The sequence below is a fragment of the Rhinopithecus roxellana genome, chromosome 11, assembly GCF_007565055.1.
Source record: "Rhinopithecus roxellana isolate Shanxi Qingling chromosome 11, ASM756505v1, whole genome shotgun sequence".
Taxonomy (NCBI): domain Eukaryota; kingdom Metazoa; phylum Chordata; class Mammalia; order Primates; family Cercopithecidae; genus Rhinopithecus; species Rhinopithecus roxellana.
The window spans coordinates 135040745-135054775 of record NC_044559.1 but is presented as its reverse complement, the minus strand read 5'-3'; the positions used below and the strand labels follow the sequence as shown (position 1 = coordinate 135054775).

The 14031-nt window shown below is 50.5% G+C and overlaps 1 protein-coding gene across 2 annotated transcripts in view; it reads left to right on the top strand.

Moving 5' to 3' along the window:
* Positions 1 to 14031, top strand: part of ADAMTS14 (ADAM metallopeptidase with thrombospondin type 1 motif 14) — an 88029-nt gene that overhangs the window by 13704 nt on the left and 60294 nt on the right. The window lies entirely within an intron of this gene.

Here is a 14031-nt window from a genome sequence, read left to right as displayed (position 1 = left end):
GAGGCTTTGGGGGCTTCTAGCTCCCTCTTCATTTTCCAGCAGAGGAAGCCGAGGCTCAAGTTGGGGAGGAGATCCAGGGTCATGGAGTAGCAGGTGAGTGTCAGGTGTCAGGGCGCACAAGGACCAAGGTTCCTTACTCCCAGGCAATGTTCCTCCCGCAGTTCCAGGCAGCCTCTCCTGTCAGTGGCAAGACCAAGTGTATGTGAGCAGAGACTCAAGGTCGTAAACCGTGTGCTGTGCCCTGATACGGTAGCTGTGGCAACAGCTTCAGCATGATGAATGCTAAAAGTGATTGGTCTAATGGTGGTGGGGGTTGAAGGGGCCTGGGGGTACTGAGTAGAGGTGTTTATGAGGCTCCCACTGTGAGGGGGAGGGCTGCTCAACTTCTGCATGTCATTGTCTTCCCTGAAACTGGAAGGCCAACTAAGAAAAACAGATGTCAATGGCCCAGTTAGTGGGATTTGATGCTCAAACGGAACCTTCTCGTGTTTCTCAGACTCAAGTCACCAGTGCTGCTGTTTTATCCATTTTCAACATATTGGAGGGGGAGAGGCTGCTGTTATGTACACATTACTTGTCATGGAACATTTAAAAACCCTGCAGTCTAATTTTCTTCTGCTTTCAGTAACACGGCTGATGGGGCAGTAGAACAGGCCTCTTTTTAGAGAAATGTCTGGAGGTGAGATCGTTTGTTAGGACCAGGTTGGTCTGAATGCAAACTCTGTTCCCGACGGGTGGCTGAAGGCCTTTGTCAGCCTTTGCTTTTAAGCCAGCCACATATTTACACCTTTGGTCTGTCCAGAAACAGCCTGTCACTTTCCCCTCCAAGCCACACCCACCCCCCAGGCAGAGGTTCACATCCACCCCTCAAGGCTGGCAGGGGTCCACACTCAAAAGAGTTAGCTCCTCCAGTCCGGAGAGGCCTGTATTCCACAGCCTGGCCTACTGCTGGCCTGGGTGCATCATGCCTTTGAGATGTTGTCACTTCATAATTCGTAGTCCCTGCATAGGGAGATGCTAGGTAAAATATGCCGTCCCCTAATCCACGGCCACAATTTTGGGGAAGTGGACGTCTCACAAGGGTGGTATACCCAAGGGAGTTTGTTTTAAGTCCTGACCCAAAGGATGCTTGTTTAGCATGGTTTCATTCCAAAGTCAGTTGCACAGCATCAACCAGTTCATCCCCCTGAAGCTCAAGTCTAGAATAAGGAAAGAGATACCGGGACAGGGATAGAGCACCTGCCAAGAGCCACTGCCACGGAGCACAGAGGAGGGAGCATTGATGGGGTGGCTTTAGAGCTGGGTGAAAGGGGCATTCCCAGTGGGGTGCACAGCAGGGGCGAAGGCACAGAGGCTCGTGGGAACCGTGGCTCTGGTACAGAACTGGTCCAGTGTGGCTCCAGTGTGGGGATTTTTGTTACTGGTAATTCTAAAAGGGAAACAAACACAGCATAATAAGAATAACCACCACTGGGGTGGTGTGAGCCACCTCCTGTCTCTCCCAGATGGTGGCATTCGCTTCCCTGCACTCCCTTGCCCCTGCAGTCTGTTCGCCAACAGCAGCACTGGCAGTCCTGTTACAATCCGAGTCCTCCATGGTTCGCGGCACTCCTCCGGGAGAAGCCAGCCAGTCCCTGGGCTGCCATTGCTCCTCCTCACTGCCCTCCCTGAAGGGAACATTCCTCCCCAGGGACTGCCAGGGCCTGCCCCTCAGACCCCTCAGGCTTTCACTCGAATGTCACCTTCGGACGTCCTCCCTGGCAACCTTATTCACAGTTTCAAGCTCCAATCCTTTCTCTTCTCCATGGCTCCTTCTACTTGGTGTGTCACATATTTCTAGTTATTTATCGCCTGTCTCCACCCTGCTATAGAATGTTAGCTCCGTGCAAAGAGGAATTTTTGTCTGTATCCCCAGCACCTAGATCAGGGGCTTCTCAGTCATCATCTTATGAATGAATGAGTGAATATGTGCTATTGCAGGCAACGGTTTAGGAGAAGCAAGTTACAGAGACATAGGTGAACACGCGAAGGGAGTGGGTCTGGAGAGGGGGTCTGGTGGCTGCAGTGTGGGCATTTGTGCTGCTAGTGCCTGGCAGGTGAACTGTCAGAGTGTGGCCAAATCCGGAACCTGTGCTAGTGGTGCTGGTCCCTGGGCAGGGTTAAGTACAGGACCGTACCACCTGTCTGGGGTCTTCTGGCCAATTATGCTTCATCTGCTCCTTCCACCTTTTGCAGAGGAGACTGGCCAGTGATACCTGGAGGATCATTGTGTCATTAGGAGTCACTCGTGGGGCTAGAGCTAGCCTGGCACTCTCCCATGCTTACCTGCATTCTGGAGGGAACCTGTCTCTCGGCCACTGTCAAGTCCCTCATCAGTGGCTCACTACAGCCCAGGCTATGTATCAGATGCAGTGAGAAACATTTACGTGCATGGTCTCACGTGGCAGACATGGTTTAGAACTAGTCAGCGACCCCCTGGGCCAGGCTGCTGTAGGGCTCATTCAGAGGGGAGGCCTGGCTGGGACAGTGACCTGTCAGGCCGTCTCTTGGGCCTGCTTTCCACTGCCAAGGGTGTAGCACCTTTCCCGGTGCTGCTCACCATCAGCTGGTGTGCGTCTGAACAGCAGGGTTTAAACCGCAAGGCCTCCACGCAGGGTGCTGTTCCTCCACTCAGGGCCTGGCAGCCACACCGCCTGCTGGCACATGAGGGCTGCTTCCTGTCTCCTCATCCCAGAGCCATGGCTGCTGCCAGCACTCAGGGCCAAGCAGTGGCCAGGCAGAGCTCCTTCGCCGAGCTTGGTGGGCTATGGTGGTGACAGAGAGGGAAGCCTCAGAGCTGTGTGGCTCCTGGGCACTGGGGAATGGAATCTGAGGGTGGCTGCCGGCCTGGCAAGGTCTGCCCTGAGTCTGGATGGGCTCCAGAGTGAGGGGTTTGCAGCAGAAGGCAATCTCTGAGCACCTACAGGTCCTGCCTCTGGACCAGGACAACTGCCTGTTAGCAGGGGAAGAGGAGTAGAAATAAAAAGCGACCACTCCTCCTTTAAGAACTTCAAGCTTTTGGTCGGGTGCGGTGGCTCACGCCTGTAATCCTAGCACTTTGGGAGGCCAAGGTGGACGGATCCCTTGAGGTCAGGAGTTCAGTTGGTCATGGTCAACATGGTGAAACTGCGTGTCTGCTAAAAATACAAAAAAATTAGCTGGGTGTGGGTGCGCACCTGTAGTCCCAGCTACTCAGGAAATGCAGAAGAATCGCTTGAACCTGGGAGGCAGAGGTTGCAGTGAGCAGAGATCGTGCCACTGCACTCCAGTCTGGGGACAGAGTGAGACCCTGTTAAAACAAAAACAAAAACAAAAAACAGAACTTCAAGCTTTGGATGATCTGAGCAACTCTGTTCTCCAAGGTGCCAGAGGACAGAGCTAGTCATCACCTTCATAGTCAACATCAGCACAGAGGGACTACTAATAATTGTCCTCACTCTCTGCACTATGGACCCCCAGCTTGGATGGCTGTGAGGGCATTGACTGGTCCTTGGCCACTCAGCAGGTCACAGCTGCTCCCTCTACCTCCCAGGCTTTCCCCACCCTGGATCACTTGTGGTCTAGGTGGCCCTTGGTCGTGAAGTAAGAGGTGTGCAGTAACCCAGCCCACTGGACTCCCACGGCCCCCTCTCAGGGAACGTACTTATTGTACGCTCATTTCTTCTCTTAGTTGCCCATTTCCGGTGTTATGATGAACACACCTGTGCTGCTATTGCTCTCTTTATGAAACACGCATGACCACTTAAATGTCCCTTTTCATGCCATTCCACTGTTTGGAAGCCTCCAGGGTTTGGATGAGTGTTTCTCAGCCCTGGATGCACGTCTGAATCACCCAGCAGCTTCCAGAATGCACTGACTCCTGAGCCCCACCCATTGGGTGTTGATTTCATTGGTCTGGGAGGTCGCTGTAGTTTTGTAAATTCCCCCAGGTGATTTTAATGACTGTCTAGGGTTTAGAACGGCTGCTGTTGTCTCCTGGAAAGCCTACTGTGTGTCAGGTCAGTAGCTGGGGTCAGGTCTTTCAGGACCAGAAGAGTCAGACGGAGGAGGGAAGGAAGGAAAAGACCACCACTTGCTGTGAACCCGGCTCCAGGAGGGCCGTTTCCCATGCCTTATCTCATCTTCCCGTCCACTCTTTGGTTTCAGATATGGAATCTGAGGTTGAGAGAGGGCTGGTGACGCTCAGCTGGGAAGCACCCTGCTGGGATGGAACCCCAGGTGTTTCCCTCCCCAGCGAAGCCTCTACACTACTTTGCAGGGAAGTTGAATGACAGAAAAGGAGGGATACATTATGTTTGTTTCCCTTTTTTAAACTTTGTTTAGGGAATGGGAGTTGATTCTGTGTTCATTGTGGTAGGCACACACTCTGTGCAGAATAGGTGTGCCTTTTGAGATAAGGACATCATAGAAAAGTCAGAAAATACCTAAAAGTTTAAAGAGAAATAAATTGCCTACCATCTCATTGCCTAGAGACAATGCCCTAACAGCTGGGTATGTTTCTGCCCAACCTTTTGTCTGCAGGTCTTCTTTTTCACCTTTAACATCATCCTCTACCAGTCCCTTTTTGGGGGGTAAGGACTTTTCCCCTTAGGACGTTCAACCACTGGTATTCTTTTTTTCTTGAGGACTTCTTTCCACTTACAGGCAGGAGATCTGGGCATGTGTGGTAGTCCATTTTTATGTTGCTATAAGGAAATATCTGGGGCTGGGCAATTTATAAAGAATAATTTTAGTTGGCTCGTGATTCTGCAGGCTGTGCAAGCATGGCTCCAGCACCTGCTTCTGGTGAGAGCCTCAGGAAGTTTGCAGTCATGGTGGAAGGGAAGAGGAGCTGGCATGCCACATGGTGACATCGGAAGCAGAATAGATGGGGGAGGTGCCACACACTTTACGCAACTAGATCTTGTATGAACTGAACGAGAACTCAACACCAAAGAGATGGTGCTAAACCATTCATGAGGGATCTACCCCCATGGTCCAATCACCTCCCACCGGGCCCCGCCTCTAACACTGGAGATCACATTTCAACATGAGATTTGGAGGGGATAAACATCCAAACTGTATCAGCATGTCAAAGCCAGGCCATCGCAGAGCCAGGAGCTACACACAAACCCTCCTGTGGTTCCAGAATGTCAACCCCAGCACTGATCCTGTGGGTTCCCTTCCTGAGCCACTGGGGCTTCCAGGCATATTTCAAAGTGACAGTGGTGATCATGAGAATCATGGCCACAGATGCAAACACTAACATGGCCCTCATGGCATGCTTGGGACCATCCTAGGTGCCTTAGGTATATTGCTTTCTCAGAACAGCCCTACAAGATGGTTGTGGTTATAATCCTGAAGCACAAGGATGTTAAGTAAGTGTCCCAACATTACATGATTTGAGAGTGGTAGAGCCAGCATTTGAACTCAGGAACTCTCTGGCTCTAGGATCTCTGCATTTACCCACCACATTGCTTCTCCCCTGAGAAAGACTTTTGCTGCAAATGCACTGGGCTCAGCAAGATCTCAGTAGCCTTTCACCCAGCATCTCCCAGGGTGTGGGGCCTGCAGAGGTCATGACCTTGGGAACTGTGGCCAAGTGGTCATCCCAGATAACTATCTCCAGCTGGCAGAGGCTCTCTGCTTCCTGGTGTTTCTTTGAGCTTTTGGCTTGTTGTGGTAGTGCTGATGCTGCTGGTATGGGGCGCCGTGCAGATGTACGTGGCAGAGCGTGCCAGTTGTGGACAAGCCTGGCAGCTTTCAGCCCCATCCTCCAAGAGCTCCTTCTTCCTGCCTGTCCCCAAGGCTGCAGCTCAGTCTGAATCAGCTTTCAGACTTTCTCTGGCTTGGACCGAGGACTTGGCAGCCCCAGCCTCCAGCAGAGCTCCTGTGGCTTGAGTCTTCCACATCAGGTTTGAATTAGATGAAATCTCAGCGTCGGCAGGCTTTCATCCCAGCCTCGCTGACTCCCGCTTCCGTGGTAGCAGGCAGTCTGTGTGCCACATGCGTGTCGTCTCTGCATGAATGTCTGCTGGAGTGTTTGTCGTCTGTGTGAGTCACCCCTTTGTGTGTCCTCTCTGTGCCTGTGTATTATCTCTGTGCATGTTTCTCGCCTCCATTCATGCATGTTATCTTTTTAATTATTAGCTTTATTGAGATATAATTCACATACCATGCAATTTACCCATTTAAAATATGCAATGCAGTGGTTTTAAAAATTATATTCACAGATATCTGCAACCATCACTGCAGTCAACTGTAGACCATTTTCATCACCTAACAAAGAGACTATGTGGCCTTTAGCTATTCACCCCCAATCCAACATTACCCCAGCCATTGGCAGTGACGAATCTACTTTCTATCTCTGTGGATCTGCCTATTCTATTTGTATGAAGACACTTCATACAAACAGAATCATGTAATATATGACCTTTTGCATCTGGTTTCTTCTACTTGGCTTTTTTTCAAGGTTCATCCATCTTGTAGCATATATCAGTACTTCATTCCTTTCTATGGCAAAATAATATTTCATTGTATGGCTATATATATACATATATATAGTGTGTCCATTTATCCATTGACGGGCGTTTGACTTGTTTCCATCTTTTTTTTTTTTTTTTGAGACGGAGTCTCGCCTGTCACCCAGGCTGGAGTGCTGTGGCCAGATCTCAGCTCACTGCAAGCTCCGCCTCCCGGGTTTATGCCATTCTCCTGCCTCAGCCTCCCGGGTAGCTGGGACTACAGGCGCCCGCCACCTCGCCCGGCTAGTTTTTTGTAGTTTTTAGTAGAGACGGGGTTTCACCGTGTTAGCCAGGATGGTCTCGATCTCCTGACCTTGTGATCCGCCCGCCTCTGCCTCCCAAAGTGCTGGGATTACAGGCTTGAGCCACCGCGCCCGGCCTGTTTCCATCTTTTGACTACTAGGAATAATGCTATGAAAAACTTTTTTGCATGGGCATGTGTTTTATTTCTCTTGGGTGCTTACACTTTGGAAGTGGAATAGCTGGATCGTGTGGTAATGCTGTTTAATCATTGGAGGAGTATTGCCAGACTGTTTTCAAAGTGGCTGTGCTATTTTACATTCCCACCAATGTATGAGGGTTCCAGTTTCTCCACATCCTTGCCAACACTGGTTATCTGACTTTCTGATTCAAGCCATCCTATTTCTTTGTGGTTTGGATTTGCCTTTCCCTGATGACTGATGATATTGAACATCTTTTCATGTGCTTACTGCTGTTTGTAGATCTTTCTTGGAGAAATGTCTGTTCAGATCCTTTTCCCACTTTAAAACTGGGTTGTCTTTTAGTGATTGTGTTGTGAGAGTTCTTTACATATTCCAGATATAAGTCCCTTCTCAGGCGAGGAGAGGCCAGTCTCTCATGTCTTTTTGCACCCCAACCTCACCCCCATCAAGTTCAGCAAACAGTATGTGCTTCATAAACACTTAAGGACATGTTGAGGGAGGAAGAGATCTGGGTCACTTTGAAGAGTCCCTGCAGGAGCCGTGGTTCCAGGGTGTGGGGGTGTGAGGGGTGGGGCCGCCTCTCCTACCTGCCATGAATCAGAGACAACAGCCCTGGATGACCCGTTAGAGGTTCTGGCCACTGCAGGTTATGTAGGGTGTTACTTTCAGCTGAACTGACTGATGGAACTGCCAGGGTTGGGGGACTTGAAAAGACCTAGATCACTGAGCTTGTCCCTCCTCCTTGATTTTGGGGTAGAGCAGCTGGGGAAAAGGCAGTGTCATTTACTGAGATGGGGAAGACAAGGGGAGGAGTGGGTCTGGAAGTCAAACTTAGAGTTCTGCTCCAAAGTTTGAGACGCCCAGTGGAGATCCAGTCTCTATCAAGGAAGCTGTTGGACAATCATAAAGGAATTCCAGGAGGAGCCAGGGCTGGGAATATAAATTGGAAGTCATTTGCAGCCATGCAGTACCTAAAGCCATGGACCTGGGGACGTGCCAGGGAGAGCTGATGATTGTAGGAGCTGTGTGAGACCAGGACAAAGAAGTGATTGCTGGCCATGGCCATGTGGTAGTCACAGGTGAGCAGTTTCCAGGAAGTGGTGGCTCTAGAAGGCCACTTGGGGTGGGTAGAGGAGAAGCCAGGGGGCATGGAGGTGGTGAGTGTAGACAACGCTTTCTGCTGTGGAGGGAAGCAGTGACATGGGCAGTGGTTGGGCAGGGATGGGAGGTAGGGAGTTTCAAAGATGGGGGACACTCGAGTGTGCTTGGATGCGGATAGTAGTGGTCTTGTAGAAAGGAAAGCGTGATGGAGCTGGAAAGGGGGTGCTAACTGCAGGAGCTGAGTCCTTAAGGAGGTGACAGAGAGGTGATCCTGAGCACAGAGTGGAGGGGGGACACATCCAGCCACAGAAGAGGAGAGGGGGCCCAGCTGTGGGAGGACACTGGCACTGGCACAACAGGGTGGTGGGAGCCTTGGAGTATGAGACTGGGGGTGGGGCAGTGTTGGGGGTCTGAGCCATTTGGGAGAGCTGGGACACAGAATGTTAAGCTGTTAGTCTTAACAGGGAAGTGCAACAGAACCTCAGCTTCATGTCACTTGAGGTGAGCTGCTGATTTCAAGTGAGACCAGTAGGCACCTGTGTGCATGTGTGGAGTAGGTGGATGGTCGGGCTGAACCAGGGTGGAGAAGCTTCCCTGGGACAGCAGAATGGAGGGAAAGAGGGTGAGAGAGTATGGGTGTTTGCAAGAGAATTATTGTGCAACTAGACCTAGATGTCCAAGGTGGTGAGAAGGGAAGTGAGGAAGTAAGGATCATATCTTGGAGGTCCCGATGAAGTTTAATAATAACTGGAACCAAGTGCTAGGGTTAGGTGAGCAGGGCAGTGGGGGAAGGGAAGGAGCCGCCTGTGGTCGAGGTTTCTGGGTTGTAGCAGCCCATATGGTCTAGCCAAGGAGTGTGGCTGGCAGTGGCTGGGAACAGTGCATGCAGATTACAGGTGGCCCTGTTGAGGGGAAGCGGCCACCCGTTGAGGAATCTGGTGGAAGCCATTTCTGATTGTTGTGTGTATCACTCCAGCATCCAGTTGCTGGGTTTTCTTTTGTTTGCTACAGTGGAACAGTTTCAAGCTGGATTTGCTGGAGGCCTAGAACCTGAGACAGCATCAAGGGGTGTCTGTGGAAGTAAAGCCCTTGTGATAGAAGTTCCAGAACAAGTTCAGGCCCAAGAATACACTCTCCTTGGGAGGTGGTGGGATGATTGGCTGAGAGGTGGCCTGCTCTGCTACTTTCTCCTCTGGGGAAGCCCCAGATAGGCCAGCCTTGGAAGGAGAAAGGAGAGGCAGTCTGGCCCACCCTTCAGCTGGCTTCACTGGAGCTACCATCTTGAAATGGACCTTCTGGGCATTTGGCAAAGGTAGGCTGGTCCAAGCAGCAGCAAGCAAGGGGACTCAGGATCCCCCTTTGCCAGGGCCTGCAGCTGTCCCCTGAGAGCCAAGCCACTTGCAACTGTCTGGACCCCAGGCCAGGTCCTTGCTCATTGACTCTGTACCTGGCACAGATAGAGCCCTGCCCATGTCCCACACATCTCCCAGTCCTTGGAGATCTCTTCTGTGCTCCTCTTGGAGATCTCTTTGTTGGCTCCGGGTACCCTCGCCTCCCAGTTTCCATGCACATACATGCAGTTTGAGAATAGATGTACTTTTATGTACGCATGTACACATACACACTGATTTCAAAATAATTTGGCCTCAATTACCTGCTATAATATTTGGGACCTTATCCTGATAGTAGACAACTGTGGGTGACCTGCTGAACTTGTTCAGTTGTGGTTCACAGCGGGACACAAGGTGATTTCTAAGCCAGCACTCACCTCCCTAGTTGCCATGTGACCATGTCTTCTTTGGGTGTCCTGGGCTTACACCTGAACTTGGGGGCTTCCCCTGAGAGAACCCATACTGGAAAACATGTTAACATGGCCTGGAGGCCTCTGGATGAAGAGGTAGGCCAAATGTGTTACCTTTGCAATCAAAACGATGTCATGTTGGAGAATCCACAGTCCTTCCCATCTTCCACCCTCACCACATTCAGCCACACACCTCCCAGGGAAGGCACCTCAGAAACAGCCACATTAAAGGGAGTTTAGCCCAGCAGAGAGTGGTAAGATTTGTGCACTGGAGAATTTCCATTTGGGGAAATTGGACAAGGGCCTACGGGTATGTGGCTCAATTGGATGTAATCAACGATTCTTTGTTTTAGTTTTACTGTGTGAAGAAACTTTCTAGTACATATTTCCTATTTATTTACCGTTTGTAAAAGAATAAGGTATAGGTAGAAATTCAATATGACTGACATTTATTTTCTATCCTATCAGAATTTATTTCTCTTTTTTTTCTTGATTTTTTTATACAGAAATTTGATTTGATTTTAGCACTTTAAAATTAGCCACCACTTTTCAGAAACATAAACATTCTATAAATTGAGAGACGGGAGTACTTTAGTGAAGAGGCAGAAAGCCAGAAAGTTCTCACTGCCAGCCTGTCTACGCTGTGTGGTGCCTGGTTTCCTGGCCAGGGCAGAGATTCAAGGGAACTTGGGCCAAACCTCTCATTGTGCAGACAGGGAAACCGAGGTCTGAGGGGAAGGAACTGGGCCCATCTTGTCTCCCGGTCTGGTGGCCAAGCCTGCTTTCCTGTCTTCTCTGTCTAGGAGGAGAGTCTCTGTGGCCCAGGAGGAGCCCAGACCTGGATAAGAGCTGCCTGTCAAGGCCTGGGTGGGATGCACGCAATGGAACAAGGACAATCTCTGGGGAGGTTCCGCCCTGATCCCTTGGGGGCTGCTGGGATCCAGTCACAAAGAAATTTAGAAACTTATTTCTCGGATTACGCAGGACAGGGCTTGGTTCTGGCTTCTTTGTCCTAAACAGTTTACTGGGATGGGGAAAGACAGATCCTTTAACCCTTTCCTGGGGAGAGGCCTAAGGGTGTGGAGGCTGGACCAGACCCAGCGTCCTGGGGGTTCCCATTCTGCTGAGAACAGTGAGGGTGTAATGAGGATGGTCTGCGTAGGGGTAAGAATCCTTTTAGGCTAGGTGGCGGGGGAGGTCACCTGGGGAGTGGGAGGGACTGTTTCTTTTATGGGCTATGCCCTGCCCTTCCTTCTCATATCCTTGGTGAGAGGTGTGCTGGCCTCCATGGGAGGGTTTTGCCCAGAGGTGGAGAGTTGGAGAATGAGTGTCCTTGCTCTGCAAGGTCAGATCAGAGGCCCAGGGATTTGCAGGTGGTATAGGAAAGCAATGTTTTCTTGCTCCAAGTGGCTCCTGAGGGCAGAAGCAGGCCTGGGGGATGAACCCAGGTAATACAGTATTGTGGTTAAGAGTGCTGACACTTACTTGCTGGGTGACTGGGCCAGTTACTTAACCCTTCTGAACCTCTATTTCCTCATCCATGAAATGGGTCTAACATTAGTGCCCACCTTATAGGGCTATAAAGATAAAATAAGATAATGTATAAAAATATGAGTGGCAGATACTGTTGTTAATAACAGTGATAAGAAGACGATTTATAAACGATGGAAAGTAGGGAAGTGTGTTCACGCTGAATATAATATTAGGAGTGTCCCTACACAGAATCTGTTACATCTTGAGGGAGGGAGCTCTCTGTCACTGGAAGCATCCAAGTAAAAGCTAGAGGTTTCCTAACTGGGGGTGTTGTCAAAGTATGATGCTTCAGACTGGGATGAGCACGATGATCCTGAAAGGTCTGTAGCCCATGATTGTGGGCCAGAGGAAGGGGCGGGCTGGAAGGCAGTGGTTTCATTTTGGGAACTGTGTCCCTCATATGAGGCACCGAGCCCTCGAGACCACGTGGAGTCTCTGGGCTGTGGGGCAGGGAATGCCAGGCTTGAAGGATCCTCTTTGTGGAGCCATTTAACCAAGCCCCAGAATTGGGGTGGGCCTTGACCAGGTACCTGGTGTGTGGGAGGGGCTGAGTAGAGCCTTCCACTTCTTGCTCTGGAGAGTTTGCCTCTGCTAGGCAGCTTGAGAGGTGTGATGGACTGAGACGACGCAGGCCACTGCCCTGGGCCAGCCAGGTTTGTGTGCCCGTGACCTGGATGGAGCAGTGGCCTCTGACTCATGCTGTCTCTTGCTTGCTTGTTCCAGGGGTACAAGGGACCCAGGGGTCCCTCTGGGTATCAGACACGGGTATAGAAAGGGGGATGGGATAAATCATGCAGGGCTTGGCTGAGAGTTCATCACAGGCCCTCATGGCAACAAAGCTGTGGTAGGCCTTGGAGGCGTGTCCCGGGCCTGGAGCCACCAGCTGGAAGACAGGCCTCCCGTTGGGGTTCTGCAGGTGCACGGCAGCAGAGGCCCTTGGATTTGGCCACTACTTTTTGTCCAAGTTTGGGCTCAACCTCTGTCCCTGAGCCTGAATGCCCTGGTCCCCTCCCCACACTGTCCTTCCTGCATTTCCACTCTCACCCAGGGGCCTTCCCCTCTACCTCGTATGCTTTTTCCTTTTCGCGTCGGTTTCTTTTGCACCCTAACAATTTCTCCCTTCTGCCTGCTGTGGAAACCTGGGCTGACAGTCCCTGGGTGACCATGTGACTCAGCCTGGATGGGACTGTGAAGGGAGAATCTCCTTGTCTCTGACGGCAGACTGGAGATGTGTCTGCAAGGACAGGGGATATATAGCTTGTCTTGGAGGAGGGAGGATGAAGCTGGTGTAGGGGGAACTGAGGGGAGCGATGGTAAGAGTGTTGGGTCTCTCACTTCCAGTCTTAGCCCCTGCCTCAGTGTGTCCTGGGGCTAGTACCTTCCCCTTCAGGTCAGGGGGTTTGAGTTGAATTTCTAATCCTTGCAAGCAGGAACCTGATGGATAGTCATCCTTCAGGACCCACAGATGGCACCTCCTTTGGGACATGTGTCCACACTTTGTCATAGCACTGGGCAGGACATTGGCTGCCCTCAGCTCTTGGGCCTTATTTTTCTGTTTCTCCCTGCCCATAGCAGGCACACAGTAGGTACAAAGTCAAACTGCTCTGCATGGATGCATGTGTGCTCAGTGTAAGATTTGACATTGACGTTTTAACAAGCACATCAGAACTTTTGCAGACAATTGAGTGTTATCTGATAAAATGGTTATAGGGAAGCCTCAAATTTGTTCCAATAATGCCATTTTTCCCTGGAACATTTCTTGGCCTCTTGATTGGGCCTGTTGATGAAGCACAGAAGGCAACCGTCTTGATTTGGCTCCAAAATGATGCTTTCTGTTTGATCCACAGAAACAGCTAGAAGGGGCACAGAAAACGCTGGCTGCTGTTGGCGGCTTAGTGGCAGGTGTTCAGTCGGACTTGGAGGGGGCTCCTGAGATGCAGCCTCAGAACAGGAGGAGGTGGGGAGTGGGTGGAATTGGGTTGTGTTTTCACTGGAGTTCCAATTCAAATGGAGAAGGTCCAGTGAATTTATAGAAACGCTTCCTTCATTCACTGCTTTGTGTTCACAGCTGCGCTCCCAGTCCTTGTTATGTAGTAAGCACTCAATAGATACTTGTTGAACCAGTGAAGGAATTCAACAAATATTTGTTTGTAAATAATGCCTATGATTTTCCATCCACCGCGGTAGGTACTCTTAGTACTTTGTAGGATGACGTGGTGTGTGTGTGCGTGTGCGTGTGCGTGTGTGTGTATATACACAAGTGCGTATGCAGACACACATACGTTAACCCACATCTAGTTGTATGTTTCATTGGCCCCTGTGATAACTGCCTTCACTGGGGGATAATAACACATTTGCTGGGCTTTGCCATCATATATTTTTTTGTTTTTATTTCCAAGGCCAACACCTGATTTTTTAAGGGAATATTTGATGTAGGGAAACATTAGATTAAAAACACGCACTCCTGGCTCATTATCGTGAATGAGCATTAGCTACCCTCCTCCCCGTCCCCAAACCCCCATCCCGCCATGTGCACACCCATGTGCTTTCAACTTGAAATAACAGCGCTTCGTATTGAAGTGGGGGACCAGCACACCTTAGGGATAATGAG